This window comes from Ascaphus truei, chromosome 5 (genome assembly GCF_040206685.1).
Source record: "Ascaphus truei isolate aAscTru1 chromosome 5, aAscTru1.hap1, whole genome shotgun sequence".
NCBI lineage: Eukaryota > Metazoa > Chordata > Amphibia > Anura > Ascaphidae > Ascaphus > Ascaphus truei.
Window position 1 is genome coordinate 177,887,722 of NC_134487.1, and position 17,184 is coordinate 177,904,905.

Genomic DNA, 17,184 nt, shown 5'->3' on the forward strand with positions numbered 1-17,184 from the left:
TAAATGTGAAATACACAAGTCCACACACAATACTGGCCCAGAGCATGAGAATGCTGCTCAGCCCCAGGGAGGATCTTCCAACGATCCTCGTAGTGAGATATGAAAGAGAAATAGCAGGGGGGGGGGGGGGAGGGCGTAAAAAAACAAATAGAAATAACATTTAGAGATGTCACTGATAAATCAACAATGATAGTGAAAATAGAAAACCAGTGATGTGGAATGAAATATAGTCTATAGACATACTCACACGGCCATGTGTGGTACTGAATCCTTAGAAAGGTTTCTTTCCTCTATGCTGCTCCTTCACTGCAGCAAACAGCTAATGTTCCCTTAAAGATCTTTCCCAGGTATAACCTCACTGGTGTGCATATGAGGGAAGACAACGCCACAGATACAGATTTAAAAGGATATTTTATTTAATATAAAAAGTGAGTAACAGTAAACTCACATGTGAATAACCGCCTCCGGTCCACGTTGCCAGCTACTGCACTCCGGTGCAGTACTCTCCTGATCCCACGCCCGGTATACAGGTCTGCAGGTCAAAGCACAGGCGCAGGCTACTGTGTCCGCACACAGTCACGAAAAGAAATCTTTCTAAGGATTTAGTACCACATTGCTGTGTGAGTACGTCTGAGCAGGCTTAGCAATAGTGCCCAATGTCATGCAGTAGCTGAAAAGGCAAACAAGATCTTATCTTGCATCAAACGGGCAATGGATGGAAGGGAAGTAAACATAATTATGCCCCTTTACAAAGCATTAGTAAGACCACACCTTGAATATGGAGTACAATTTTGGGCACCAATCCTAAGAAAAGACATTATGGAACTAGAGAGAGTGCAGAGAAGAGCCACCAAATTAATAAAGGGGATGGACATTCTAACTTATGAGGAGAGGCTAGCTAAATTAAATTTATTTACATTAGAAAAGAGGCGTCTAAGAGGGGATATGATAACTATATACAAATATATTCAGGGACAATACAAGGAGCTTTCAAAAGAACTATTCATCCCACGGGCAGTACAAAGGAGTCGGGGCCATTCCTTAAGGTTGGAGGAAAGGAAATTTCACCAGCAACAAAGGAAAGGGTTCTTTACAGTAAGGGCAGTTAAAATGTGGAATTCATTACCCATGGAGACTGTTATGGCAGATACAATAGATTTGTTCAAAAAAAGGTTGGACATCTTTTTAGATGGGAAGGTATACAGGGATATACCAAATAAGTATACATGGGAAGGATGTTGATCCAGGGATTAATCCGATTGCCAATTCTTGGAGTCAGGAAGGAATTAATTTTTCCCCTTAATGGGTTTTTTTGTTTGCCTTCCTCTGGATCAATAAGTAAGTATAGATATAGGATAAAGTACCTGTTGCTTAAATTTACCATAGGTTGAACTTGATGGACATACGTCTTTTTTCAACCTCATCTACTATGTAACTATATAGACTAGACTATATTTTATTGCACATCACTGGTTTCTATTTTCACTATCATTGTTGATTTATCAGTGACATCTCTGAAGGGCACAGGAGGATGGTCAAGGTCACAGGCTGGGGTTGGCATCAGGAAGACCAGTGTAGAGTTTCAGCGTAGGCGCTTCAGCGCAGGAAGGCCAGACTGGCCAAAAGGGTTGCTTTAGACAAGCACAGATACCAGGCAGAAAGTGTTGAAGGCCTCTGGAAGCAAGGTATGCAGACAGGCCACAGGAACAACAAAGCTATAGCACTGGGGATCCAGCGCTTCAGCACAGGAATAGATTGGCCCATGGAAGGTAGGCATGACAGAGGTGTTTGTAGCAGGCATAGATTACATCAATGAAAGGATTTTGCTCAGCCGCTTTCTGCTCAGCTGATTCCTTTTATGATTTCTTTTGTTCTTAAAGTGACGGTGTTTAAAATGTTTAATGTCACTAATGGAGAAATAAACCACTGAAGGATGAGGGCTGAGTGCCCCTTGTGTGTATACACATGTTTGTCCCACTTTTCTACAAATTAAACCCTAGAAGACTGTGTCCCGAAGAGCCTGGGCAAACGGCAGCACTACATAAAGGGAGCTGTTTGTCACAATATATAGATATGTACATTAGCCTTTACAGTGCAAGGGGTCCAGCGGTATCCGAGTGCGACCAGACCTCTGGCACTTTCATATCATGTGATCACTCCATGCACCAGGTATCTCATAAGGGCCTCTGGCATGCCAAGGAGGTCATACCGGCACTGTGAAAGCTAATTCCATGTGTGCTGTGGCTGTACAGCTTATTCTCCTCTACATTTAATAAGTTGCTAACACCCAGCTCTTCCAACCCCTGAATCTCCAAAGATTTATCCTACAGCTAAACCATCCATCAATCAAAAGAAGCAGACATGAGATCTCCTTCTGTGTGGGACAGAGAGAAAGCAAAAGAGCATTGGTGTGCAGACGTCACTGGCAGCATCATGAAATTATTAATGTCATCCATCATGTTTCTGAGCTGATTCAGTGCATCACTGACAATGACATTTCATAGGCATTTCAAAACAAGGCAGCCTTGAAATCCCCATATGACCTTCTATTATGCTCCCTCTGAACCTTATATCAAACTATAAATACAATATATGTAGACGGGATGGAGAGCGTTTTGAAAGAAACAAGAGAATCTGTCAAGAGAACCTTCCTCTATTCAAGAGGGAAGTGTTTGACCAGTGTATTCTGCCCGTGCTCGCATATGGATGGTAAACTTGGACCCTGACTGCGAAGATAATTCAGAAGCTTCAGACATCGCAAAGAAGTATAGAGAGATTACCCGAAGAGACAGAAAAAGAATGAATGGGGTTCAAAGCAAATAGAAGGCTGCTAATACAAAAGGACCTTATTGTGACAATTGGCAACCAGGCTCCTAAAAATCCCAGGAAGCTCTGCCCAGTTGCCTATTCTCATGAGGGTAAACATTTGGTTAATGTTGGGAAACTGGGGTTTGCCCTGTTAATTGTAATATACAGCTCAACCCCGTTATAACGCGATCCGTTACAACGCGAATCCGCTTATAACACGATGCAAGGGTGGCTCCCAATTTTTGTATTTATGAATACTTTACAACACGATTATTGGTATCTTAAATACTTTATTGTACAATGCATACAATTGTACATTATTTCTAACGCGATCCACTTATAACACGATATGATTCTTTGGACCCCACGCACAGCGTTATAAGGGGGTTCAGCTGTACCTCATATGTGCCATAAGTGAAAGCAGTGGCACTGCTTGTCCCCAGGGATGTATGTTGTGCTTGGACACACAAAGGGACACAGCTATTCTCCAGACCACCTGGACATGCAATGTTAAGCCCTTGACTATTTACCCATCAGAGCTTTAATCCATGGGGCTGCATCCTGTTATTTATGCTTGGGATGGGGGTAACCTTATAAGGGCGCGTAGCTCTCTATTTCTGGCCTGTTTCTGCGTACATTGCCTGCATAGATCAAGAGGGTATTGTCTGCTGGGCAGAGGCTGTGGAATTAAAGGCCCTTGCTGGGATGCACCGCTGAACAAATGTGGAGCCTTTTTCTACAGCGACAGATTGCCACCATTACAGCTAATCGCGTGATACATGCTGATGTCGCCTGGTTCCAACCGTCGGAGGTCATAGTCACGTCCCCATCTGTGATTAGCCGTTCCACCCACCCCCTTGCAGCCGGGGTTAAACGGACGAGCCTGATTGGCTAAGCACGCCAATGCGTTTAAATGGCAGGGGGAAAAGTACTTACCCTATTTCCTCAATTCTAAGACGCACCTTTTATTCGATTTTCACATGTCTGGAATCGGGGTGCGTCTTAGAATCGATGTATTAAAAAAAGTGTCTAACCCCCTCTTTTCACTTAACGTGTTTCAGGAGAAGTCCCATGTCAGCGGAGGATGAAGTGGGCGGCAGCGGCAGGAGAGGTCCCACGTCTGCAGATGGTTAAAGATGGACAGCGGGTGGGAGTGCGGTGTCGGCGGCAGGACAGGACCCAAGTCTGCAGGTGAATGAAGATAAGAAGACACCGGGCGTGCGGTGGTGGAGACGGCTAATAGATCATAATAGCAGGAGCAGAGTGGCATAGGGGAACGGCTTGGGAGGTGCACTCTGAACCACCGGAAGTTGACCGGTGTCTGACTTCAGGTTATAGTGTGCACCTCCCAAGCCGTTCCCCTATGCCGCTCTGATCCTGCTCAGCTCCTGCTATTATGATCTCCTGCCGCCGCACGCCCGCTTTCTTCTTATCTTCATTCACCTGCAGACTTTGGACCTGTCCTGCTGCCGCACACCCACCCGCTGTTCATCTTCAACCATCTGCAGACGTGGGACCTCTCCTGCCGCCGCCGCCGCCCGCTTCATCCTCCGCTGACATGGGACCTCTCCTGCCACCGCTTCCCGCTTCATCCTCCACTGACATGGGACCTCTCCTGAAACATGGTAAGTGAAAAGTAATTTTCCTCGATTGTAAGGGCCAAATCGATGGTGCGTCTTACAATCGAAGGCGTCTTACAATCGAGGAAATACGGTATATCACACCGATCAGGAGCTCCAGGAGATTCAAATTGACTCATAGAGACTCGGGGGCAGTCTCTGAACCTCGTGGCCAGATACTGAAGCTTGCAGCAGAGGCTGGGAGTAGTGGAGTGCTTCTGGGGAGGGTTCCCCTTACAGGAGCCGATTTGAAGTGCTGGATCGTGGCGGTGAGCCTCATTGGCGGAAGACCCCAGAGATGATCCCATCACTAGTGCAGAGGACTTTTCCTTTGTTTTGCAGCATCCATCTTTGGCGGGTGGCGATCCCTACTATACCAGCAAGTAGCCAGGTGGCTACCAACTACCTTGGCAGCCAGAAGGCTACCAGATCATGTTTCTTTTATGTCCGGTCAATGACATCTGTTGTGCTGAGGCATTCACGGACAATTAAAAGAGGTCCCAACACCAACTCCTTGGCCAGGAGGCTACCAGCTATTGTGGGCTTAATAGCGCGGAGGCTATTAGCCATTTCCCAGTACATTGTTCGGCGGAACTGCTGGGATTACCAAGGATTGGGGGTGAGTTTTGTTGACTGTTTAGTCTCACCTGGATCCCTCACAAGGACTGTGATTATGCTCTTTCTATGTGTATTTTCCCCCATGCCCATTCCCTTAAATTTTATATCTGTTCTGGGTGTTGGAATCCCTGTTGTTGTGTCCCAATATAATAAACCTGAAACGTTTATTAAACTCCCTGTGTCTGGCTAGTGTAACCTGTGTCTCATGTAGCCATAGGTTTATAACAAATGACAGAGTGCAAACAGGCACAGTAAATATGTGCAGCACAATAGAAGTGAAATGAATGTGTTAAGCACAGGGGGTGCTCAAAACAGTGAATGACGACCTACTCACATTATATGGGAAGGATTCAAACAATAAATGAATCCTTAACAGTAGCTTGGTAATGGATATGCAATGATAATCATGATGAATACATGAAAACACAAATTGCAAGAGAGAAGGGCATAGTGTGATCCTATATTTAATTAAAATACACAAGACTGTACAGGCTACACTCACAATTAGCACACAGGCAAAGCAAGGATAGACCACAAAGGGCCTCAAAGGAAGCTGACCGCTCCAGTCGTTGTGGATGAACGAGTCCTCCGTCTCGGTGTGTGACATACCTTCTAGTTATTATGTCAGCGCAACACTCAGGTCTCTGTCTCTTCCGTGTTTCCACGGGTGCCAACTTCCAAATGGAGAATCGATTGGGGAGTCTCTGCAGTCTTTTAAAGTAGCCAAACGCGTTTTACTCCTAAGAGCTTCATCAGAGGCTGTAGTCGCTCTGACAGGAGAACTGGAGCGGTGATCTTTCTGTGAGACACTTTGTGGTCTCTCTGTGCTTTGCCTGTGGGCTAATTGTGAGTGCAACCTGCATATCTTGTGTATTTTAATTACATATCATATCACACTATGCCCTTCTCTCTTGCATTTTGTCTTTTTATGTATTCATCATGATCATAATTGAATATTCATTACCAAGCTACTGTGAAGGATTAATTTATCGTTTGAATCCTACCCACCTAATGTGAGTACTGTAGGTCCTCATTCACTGTTTTTAGCACAATCTGTGTTTTACACCTTCATTTCACTGGTATTGTGCTGCACACATTACTGTGCCTGTTTGCACTTTGTCATTTCTTCCATTTCAGCTGGAAAACTCCTCACATGAGCTGCACAAGGCCAATTAGAGAGATCCTTTCCCTACATTAATTTATTCTCACTGTATGTCACCTGATTATTAATTGTCACATATAGTAGAATTTATAGTGCTTTTTGCTCTCATTTGTTCTGCTATCAGCCTTAGGGGTTAGTATAAGGCTGAGCCTACCCTCAAGGACTCTGATGGCAGCGAATACCCAAAGTTCTGGGCACTGATCCTCAACTTCTGGTCGTGAGATACCCCTGTTACGTGACACATTATTTAACACCCCTTAGTAAATATGTCCTTTTTATCTATGTATTGAGGCAACTTTATACTATTGCTGTAGACCTGCTCATCTTTGACCTCTTAAAATAGCAGTCAGCACTTACTGAAAAGAAAGTATTTACTAAAAAGATATCCTCTTGCATGAGCCACTGATTGAGTCACCTGTGCTGAAGCAGGGATATCCTGAAAACCTGACCTGTTGGTGGCCCTTGAGGACTGGAGTTGGCTACCCCTGATGTAGAGTATCAAGATAATTTATTACAATGCATTGCAAGTCCCTATATCAGGGAAGGATTTAGCAAAATTATAGAGTCCATATTACTTTAATTCCCTCTGTCTGACTGAACCCAGGCAGATATACAAAATAAAGTAGTATTTCCGCTGTCTTTATAGCCGCACGTTGTACAAACATAATATGCTAGAGGTGACTAAAACACCCATCTGAGATGCACATTAATGATTGTGAAAAAGGAGCCCGCACATCGCATTATCTCTGTTAGACCAGGCGGAAGCAAAGGATCCGCCACAGAAACCAACGCTGTTACATTTCCACTCCTGTGTTCCCAACTTCACATCTATTTACAAGGTCAGCGTGCGGCCAGAAGTCACATGATGCCGAGTTGAGGAGTGAACACAGTGGAAGGGAATGATAATAACTGCTGTAGCGTATTGATAGTTAACCCCTTCAGAGCCAGCATTGCATTGCTAATTCACTCTTCTGTATGTAAGTGTATCTTTATATACTGTAGCGCCATCTATGTACATATCGCTTTACAGCAGTAATACACATGACATAATATAACACATAATGGGAATAAGTGCTTGAGACTGTCACGTACGGCATGTGGTGTGTGGTGTCAGAATATGCCCCTCTGTGGCACGATTACAGATTTGTAACTCTTATAATGCAGAAGAGATGACGTCACATGATATTCTCATTTTTAATAAACACACAATTAGGTTGAATCATTTCTTAGCCACGCCCCTTGAACCCTGTGGAACCCTCCAGAGAATGCCTTTGAAGCTAGCTCTAAAGAAATCATGTTTAGAAAGTTGTCACAGGGGCCATATTTTACTCCCACCTCTGGCAAGACAACTGCCCTTATCGTGAGACTATATAAGCAACATGCAACCCATTTGGCACATTTAGTGGGCCATACAGGATAGATACCCAATTAAGCTCTCTTTGAAGACAAGCTCAAACCTGGAAAAAGTCCTGACCTGTTACAAATCAACATATGGTATTTTTAAAATAAAACTCCAATTACATTAACCCCTGAAGCACTAGATGGATTAAAATACATAATATCTCATGATATTATCATTACAGAGACATAAAAGTAACAATAGGAAAATGAAGTCCCTACCCCGAAGAGCTTACAATCTAAGTGACATAAGTAGGTCTGTCTTTTGCATTCTTTCCTCTGGTTTGTCCTGGTTTTCTTTGTCTAAAAATAACCGGAATATATTTTTCTTATGTAGTGCTGTACGTAGTCTTTTGTAGGCACAGTGAGTCCTTGACCTGCAGAGCTTACAATCTAATGTTTGAGACACAGGGTCAGAAGAAAAAGTGACGTGTCCACTTGTCAGCGGGAGAGCTGCCACTGAGAGTCAAAGCAGTTTCACCCATTTCAAAGGCAGTGTTCTTTCTTACCACTAAGCTACTTGAATTGCCTCCTAACACATCCCCTGTGACTTTGGCATTGCAATTGCTGCTGCATTCCATTCTGTGTAAAGTATGGGCATGGTAAACAAAACCAGGGTGTCAGTACCTTACGTTCTGTGATATACGTTTTATTGAATCGCTTTGAATCTCACTGTGCAATGCTGAATACTTGTTTAACCCTTTCAGGGCCGCATTTGACAGTCATTCTGGCACACTGCGATCATGTGATCGGACCGTCACTGATGAATGATCCTTTTCCGTTCTTCATCGGATCGTGTTCAGTGGTCCAAAAGAGCACAGTGGGGCCCCATGCACTTAAAGGGTTAAGGTGAATTTTTGACAATCCTTTTGATACTAATACGTGAGCATCACTTTTTGCACAAACTCTGGGGAAGATCGATTTTGGAAGTTTAGAATGTGTGTTCTGGAGCGGACGTCGTATTGAGCCAGCTTTAGATATATCTTAAATATCTCAAATTGACACAACACATTGTGTTGCAGTCCCCTCTGGCAGGGAAGGGGTTTACGTGGAAGAATTGGGGGGTTACATGTCCCCTATATGTACGAATACAGAATGTATTCTGTTGCTCCTCAAATTGACCAGCTTCCGGATTTGCCAAAACTTGATGTTCATTAAAAAAAAAAAGTGCTTCTCCCTCGTTAATTCAGCTTGTTTCAACAACAGATCTTGTATTCAGTGCTTAGCCGAGCATGGAATGTGGTAGCAAAAATGAGTATCCCACAGTGCTGGCGTTTTAGAAATTCTCTAAGAAATGTTAATTAAATGTTGCAATGCATCTAGGACCCCCTGTCTGCACCTCTCTTATTCTGGTTTGCAAGTTAATTATGCCATAGACGCTCAGTGCAGATAATCTTTCTATCCATCTTTTTGTACATTGTGGTTCTACTCAAAGGCAATTATTGAAATTGCCTCAAACTGCGTGTCTATCCGAGGCAATTTTTGACATGAGTTCTGAAACATAAATCAGAACATGTCTTTCTTGGAAGTGCAGGATGATCGTTTCGGTCAAAGTGGCAATCAAAAGTAGTACTCCTGTGCTTAAGGGTGTGATAATGTGTAGGTTTCAGTTCTTGCCGTATTAATGTTATGAAGACAGGGAGGGCTATTAAAGCCAATGTTGTTGTTTTCTTTATAAAGAAACCTTAAAATTACATTCTAACCTCAAATTACCCCCAAACAAAAGCAATATGTATTGTGTATATTTTTCAGAATCTGTCACTGTTCTCTTAGTTCGCTGTTGGATTTAAATGGTTATTGCCAACAAACGCATCAATGCTTAAAAAAAATAATATATATATATATATATATATATATATATATATATATATATATATGTATATAGAAAGTCACTCTCTGTGACGAAACGCGTTGGAATGTGGTGACGCCATCACGCAGCTACGCAGTGACGCGGTTACACTCAGAGGAACTTGAAGTACAGATTTCAGCTCTCTATCTGGATATACGCTGTAATTGTATACTTTGCGACAGAGCGAGGCTTAACACGGAGGTGCATTGAGCGCAGGATATTACTCTGCATCTCAGGAAGAGGCATACACCGGAATTTTACCTATGAGGTCTGACACGGAGAAAATTACCATCTCTCTGTAAGATTTGGCAAACAGCTGGGTCTCATTACATCACAGGAGGGATTTCTTCTTGGAGTGAGCACTGTTTTACAGCGGAATCAGACTGCACATTGAGAGGATTTACTCCGTGCACCATCAGGTCTGTCTACAATACGGAAAATAGCTGAAGCGCTCAAATGCAGGTATATCTCAAAATGATAATAAGCCAGACCACTGTACCAGGGTACTAACAATTGATATAGTACCTATTGTGTCATATAATGGGTACTATCCTCCTGAAGACAGGTGGTGTGTGGTGCAACCCACTCACCATCAGTCTCATTGGCAGGTTCCCCTGAAAAATATGCAAATACTCACATCCTGGTAGGGCAGGCAGGCAGGCTGTGCAGCTACTCAATGCAATACAGGGAAAAGGGAGAGCAAAAAGCGCACCAGCACAAACGGAGCAGGAAGAACCCAGGACAAAAAAAAATGATTAAAAGGGCACTTTAATGTGGCAAAAGACCCATCCAATGCATTTCGAACATCGCAGCGTTCTTTTTCAATACACCTATTTACTTCTGAGAAGGGTCATTCTCTAATTGGTGACTATTATTCTCTAGCTGTAAGCTAATACACAGACGACAATTACTCTTATATGCTCCAGTGGTTACCTCCTCCTTACCATCAATTGCCTCCTCGCTCACAAATTCCTCATATATGTCACTTGCATATTGCTGCTAACCATTTCATTTTATTTTTTGTTAATTTTGCTTTTTAAACACACCAGTTTTGCATTGTCCTTGAGACTATTCTGGTTATTAATAAATTCCAGTTTATATTATTCATGTATGTATGTATATATAAATGTATATGTACATGTATATGTATATATAAAATCGAAAGGTTGGTACTAGCTGCGGTGAATCTGATTGGTCCTCAGCCTCTGGCCAATCAGATTGGTGGCTCTATGACGTCACCCGGCTCTATGACGTCACCCAAGTCTCTCTCTCCCTCTCCCTCCTCTCCACCAGCTCCCGGATGGAGGGGAAGCGCGGCACGGCCCTCCTGCCCCAGCCGCCAACGCTCACTTCCCTCCCTCCCTGGCGGGGGGACAGGCAGTGGGCAGGCAGCTTCCGGAAGGACCCCCTTCCTCCTGCAGATGCCCCCGGTAAGATGGCGGCGCACAGCGGACAGGCGGGGGGTGGTATTCAGTCAGGAGAGAGGGGGGGGGGAGTTAGTCAGGAGAGAGAGGGGGAGGGAGTCAGGAGAGAGGGAGTCAGGAGAGGGGGGGAGAGGGAGTCAGGAGAGAGGGGGGGGGAGAGGGAGTCAGGAGAGAGAGGGGGGAGGGAGTCAGGAGAGAAGGGGGGGAAGCCTGAACAGCTGTGAAGAGGGGGGGGAAGGGAGTTGAGAGGGAGGATGGGGGAGGCAGAACATTACATCACGGGCAACGCCGGGTATATCAGCTAGTATCTATATATACACACACACAAATATGTACTTTGTTAAGTTATGGTGGGTAAAAAAATTGACAAAAACCCTCACAGCAAAGCATATAGCAAATGGAAATATTACTGTATTCTCATTTGCATGTCTTAGACAGGTGTGCAACCCCGCCTTTCACCATTATCACCCAGCACACAGCACTTCCACCACAGCAAGGGATTCTGGGAAATGACGTGCAAATGAGCACACAGTGCCACTTTTTGCTTCAAAACCATAAACATGGTTCCCTATAGGCTATATATATATATATATATATATATACAGGTAAACCCCGTTATAGCGCGACCCGTTATAACACGAAATCGGTTATAACGCGGTTTTCACGTGGCTCCCGTTTTTTTTTGCACACTGCACACACTCTCACTGCACACACTGCTCACACTCTCCCAGCACACACTCTCCCAGCACACACTCTCCCAGCACACACTCTCCCAGCACACACTCCCTGCACACACTGCTCACTGCACACACTGCTCACTGCACACTGCACACACTGCACACTGCACACACTGCTCACTGCACACACTCTCCCAGCACACACTGCTCACTGCACACACTGCTCACTGCACACACTGCTTACACTCTCCCAGCACACACTCTCCCAGCACACACTGCTCACTGCACACACTGCTCACTGCACACACTGCTCACTGCACACTGCTCACACTCTCCCAGCACACACTCCCAGCACACACTGCTCACTGCACACACTGCTCACTGCACACACTGCTCACTGCACACTGCTCACACTCTCCCAGCACACACTCCCAGCACACACTCTCCCAGCACACACTGCTCACTGCACACACTGCTCACTGCACACACTGCTCACTGCACACACTGCTCACTGCACACACTCTCCCTGCACACACTCTCCCAGCACACACACGCACACTGCACACTGCACACACTGCACACACTGCACACACTGCACACACTCTCCCAGCACACACTGCACACACTGCACACACTGCTCACTGCACACACTGCTCACTGCACACACTGCTCACTGCACACACTGCTCACTGCACACACTGCTCACTGCACACACTGCTCACTGCACACACTGCTCACTGCACACACTGCTCACTGCTCACTGCACACACTGCTCACTGCACACACTGCTCACTGCACACACTGCTCACTGCACACACTGCTCACTGCACACACTGCTCACTGCACACACTGCTCACTGCACACACTGCTCACTGCACACACTGCTCACTGCACACACTGCTCACTGCACACACTGCTCACTGCACACACTGCTCACTGCACACACTGCTCACTGCACACACTGCACACTGCACACACTCTCACAGCACTCAGCTCTCACAGCACACTCTCACAGCACTCAGCTCTCAGCACATAGCACACTGTCACAGCACACTGTCACAGCACACAGCACTCACAGCACACTCTCACAGCACTCACAACACTCTCACAGCACACTACACCACACCTCCCACTCCCCCTCCCTACCTTTGGTGTCGGCTGCTGAGATCGGAGTGGAGCTGGCATCAGGAGGAGGGGCGGGGGTGTCGGGAGGAGGTGTCGGGAGGAGGGGGGGTCGTCGGGAGGAGGGGGGTTGTCGGGAGGAGGTGGGGTGAGTGAGGAGCAGGCTGGGACTCGGAGGGCCGCGTGGGCTATGCCGAGGAGGGGGGATGAGTGAGGAGCAGGCTGGGACTCGGAGGGCCGCGTGGGCTATGCCGAGTAGGGGGTTTAGGTGACGGGGCATGGGGGGGAGGAAATGGATGCCGGTGGTGGGAGGTAAGGAGCAGGTTGCGGCTGGACTCGCCATTGCTAGGGGACGTGTAGGGCTTCCGGCCACCTCTTCCTTCCTTCCTTCCCTCCTCACTTCCTCCCTCCCGATTAGGCACGCGGCGGCCATTTTTAAAAAAAAATAGCGCTACCCCTTGTCTAGCGCGGTCGGATCGGGTGGTACCCGAGGACCGCGCTATAACAGGGTTTACCTGTATATATATATATGTATATGTATATATGTGTGTGTATGTGTTATTGGCTTCATTGGAAAGATCCAGCCACCCAAAATATAACAATTTAACTCATTTACATCCTGTGAAAAGTGAATCTTTTGCTTTTCTTCTGGAACACAGAAACAAAATGAAGAGAAAAATGTGCCTGCGTCAATCACTTTTACCACCAAAAGACAAAGAGATTGTAAAAACCCTCCAAAGTGTAGGGATCACTTTCTTGGTCTCCAAAAGGGTTAATAGGGAGTTAGAAGGTTAATGTTAAAGTAAGGCCCTAAAGTTAACTGTGGTAACTTCTATGTGTCTATATAAATATTGCTAAAATAAGTAGGCAGGTGCTTGGCCACTTCTGCTGGAAGGGTCACCTGACATGACTCATGATAAATTAAAGTTGCCTTTATTCTGCCCAATTACAGGGTTGGGATTATGACATCACCTACAGAGATATAAAAGGGTCTGTAGAAGCTTCCAGGCCCTACATTCCTGGAGGACATCAGAGGAGAGGAGTCTCACTGTGTTAAATGTATGTATTTAAGTGTGTAACTTTGTGTTGAGTATGGTCACCTTTTTATTATTTTGTAGTTGGGGAGAAGTGCTCCTTATCTTTAAAGGGCACTGGAATAATGTAGACAAAGAGAAGTATATTATTCTTTCTGAAGAGGATTACGTTGTGCTCAGTACCAGGGATCCCTAGATCAAAGACCCAGAAGAGTACCACAATTGGAGGTGCCACAGGATGACTATACCTGCACACCAGTCTACCATAGTGGAGACCAGCAAAGTAATGTACAGTATATGACGACAGGAAGATGGGATACTGTATAGAAAATATATCTCTGCACAGAGTCCTGGTAGGGGGCTGGGAATACCTCAAGTTCACCAAGGCAAGGGATTGCATGTTATGTATAACCAATTGTATGGAAAAGTGACAAGCTGTGTGTGCCTCCCGGGGAAGCTGCCTAGCACCCAGGGAAGAAGAATATATGCAGCTATTTTTCTAAATAAAGAAACCTGTTGATCTAACAAAGTTCCTGGCACCCTTATTACCAACTGCTTAGATCACCAGTCAGTCGGATGCCAGTGCCCTGAGAAAGGTAATCAAAGAAACCGATTACCTATACATAAATAATGCACATTGGTGTGATCTTCCTTTTTGGCAGCCAGGCAAGGCGGGGTTTCAAAAGCTTTTTTTTTCCATGGGCAAATGAAATGTTTACAACGTTGTAAAAAAAGACTTATTCTGTACTTATTCAATATTTTGTAGTTTCGGTTAGTTCCATCTAATCTATAAATATTGATAAATATAAATATTAAACATGTCAGTGCAGAGATGTGCTTTGTTGTTGTATCACTCAAACTTTTCCAAGCGTTCTAGAGTTCTTGAAAAGTTCCCTCACAGGTCTGAAAATGTGGCTCGAACATGAACCTTTAATGCATTGTGTTAACCTACAGTAGGAAATACACATGTAATGCCTTGTATTCCATTTGGAATGTTTAACATGGTAACTCCATTCTACCTGTCTCTCCTACCTGTCACGTCAGTCCTAAGCAGTCTGGCAAGTGACAGGTTAATCTGTGGACTTTTGCCCCCCCCACCCCACCCTCACAGGCTCCACTCTGATGGACAGAAGTAAGGTGGTGACTCATGGCCTGTGTAAGCCTATCAGGGCTTGGTACAGACCATGAGCCCGCCCCTTCTGGTTCCTCATGAGGGCAGTGCCCAATTTAGTCCGCCCTGCTCTGGAGGCGGAAGAGAGCAGTAGAGCTGTTAGTCTCTCCCATCCAGGATGTGCGTGCTCACCCTCAGCCCCTGGGGCTTGGGGACCATCTGACTAGATCAGCAGATGCCCTGTACTAGCTGAGCCAAGCATCATCCAGAGGCCTGGCGCCTCTGAGACCATGCGCCGCTGTAAGATCATCATGCAGTGACGGCTTGAATAAATACCCCTTGTTCTATTATACACCTGTCTGGAGTCAGTGAGAAGGTGTGTGAAAGTGCTTCAGAGGGGACTGCTCCGGGTACTTCCAGGATATCCACTGAAGCTGGAGGCGCTGACAGCGAACCCAGATTACATCAAAAGCCTGCCCTGGTCTCCATTACAACGCAGACAGCTCAGATCTCCTGAACGTCACAGGTATGCCTCAGCACCCCACAGTAGCAACAGCAGTAAATCTCCCTGAGGGTGGGGGAAACAGTGCTACACATGCTTATTGTAAATGGTTTAACTTTATTACAAATCCAGGATAATGCTGAATGCTTTAAGGAAAAGGTTAATCTGTTATTTTGAATGTCTAGTTGTCAGATGTTCTTGGAGCAAAGTTTAAATGCCACAACATTTGCATTATTGCCTTAGAGATATAGAAGCCAGCATTAATACTAACAGAGCTTAAAGTACCAGGAAGTGCCTCATACCAGAGGTGACCACATTTAAAGTACAAGTTTAAGGCACTGCGTGGGAGAGCTTTCAAATGTCGCCTACCAAAGGTTATTATTAATGCCGCAGCTTTTCCAAATATCTCCCCATGCCTGTGTTATTTACAATAGAGAACAGGGCACTTCTATCAGCTGCAAATTGATTTTCTTTATCTGGGCGTTACATTAAGATACAGCATTTTGAGGTGCCAGTCCGTTTAACCCTTTTTTTTTTAAACTACAGGCGTGTGCTGCACTCCTGTCAATCTGGCCCACATGGCAGTGACAGGGTTAACAAGGATTCTCAGCTAGGATGGTGTGGTTGTATATAGAAAGAGAGCACTGACATGCATTTAAGAGAAGGGCGGCATGACCATAGTACTGAGCTTTCTCTCCCTACTTCACCTCTTTTGGTGTTTTGCGATCCCTGGGATGGGGGATATGGGTGCTCATTCATTTGTCCCTTATGGGGCATAAATAGGTTAACTTTGGTAGAGGCAGCGAGGGAGGTGGCTGATGGTGGCACGGGGGGAGGGGAGGGTGGAGGGACTGCGGAGACCATACAGGGTGGAGGAAGTGGCATGAGAGCTCAGTTACGTGCTCCCAGGCTTTGAAACATCTCTATTGCTGACAGTGTGCCTACAGTACCTGAATATGACTGGGCATACGAATGTTGAGGAAGACCTTCGGAGGCTCAACGAGATGACAAGGAGGTGCAGGGCAACTTAGCTCAACCAGCATGTGCTGGAGGGCAAGAGGGAATATCCAAATGGAATAAGCCGGTGCACAGCAATAGAGCAACGCTGGACATAGTGACCAAAAAATATATTTATTGGGTAAATCCATATAGTTGTAGTATTCGACCGGATTCTGAGACTGGTATTCAGCCCATTTCACACATGTGCTGGAGGGGACCGACAATCTGGAGGAGGCCAGAACCGGCAGGCTGCAAGAGTCTGGTGCGGAACTGGGGGCTTCTTTGTAAGATAGTGCCTGTGCTGACGAGGGAGCATGTGTGCATGGGGAGCATAGCATGCCACAAGATTAATTACCCAGCATGACCACGTGATAAGAGAGCGGGAGGCAGTAGGTCTGAGGCACTGGCAGAGCGCTTGGGTTGCAGGCGATCCTGGCCACCCAAGCTGCTATGTCCTGGTGGGCCTCTTCTCAAGTGAGGAGGAAGGCAGAGCTAAGGAATACCAGGAGGCAGGGGAGGGCACCTGGCCCTCCATTTACGAATAGAGGAGTGCATGGCAAGGCTGTCAGACGGTACCTACACACAGGTTTAGGAAGAAAGGAGCAGGGGAAGGGAGTGAGAAGGCAACCTGAATGTTCAGGTAGCTGGAGGGTCTGTGCTCTGGTCAGTGTAGATCTGGCAGGTAATGAGTGGGAAAGTTTCAAGCATGCCTACACGTGTGTGGCTAACCCGTTGGTAATGCATCTTTCACAGAGGTTAAGGAAAAAATATGGAAGGGTGATTTTGAGAGATCTTATCGCTTCTCCTGAGTTATAATGAAGCATTGGCTAGGTTGGGCAAGAAAGACGTGAGGAAGGAGAT

At 45.7% G+C, this 17,184-nt stretch overlaps 1 long non-coding RNA gene across 1 annotated transcript; it reads left to right on the forward strand.

Annotated features, from left to right (window-relative positions):
• The first annotated feature begins 8,315 nt into the window (after positions 1 to 8,315).
• On the forward strand, positions 8,316 to 14,380 carry LOC142494503 (uncharacterized). The gene is made up of 3 exons (XR_012801492.1): positions 8,316 to 8,454; positions 10,748 to 10,884; positions 13,630 to 14,380. It is a non-coding gene; the product is annotated as an uncharacterized LOC142494503 (long non-coding RNA).
• The last annotated feature ends 2,804 nt before the right edge of the window (positions 14,381 to 17,184 follow it).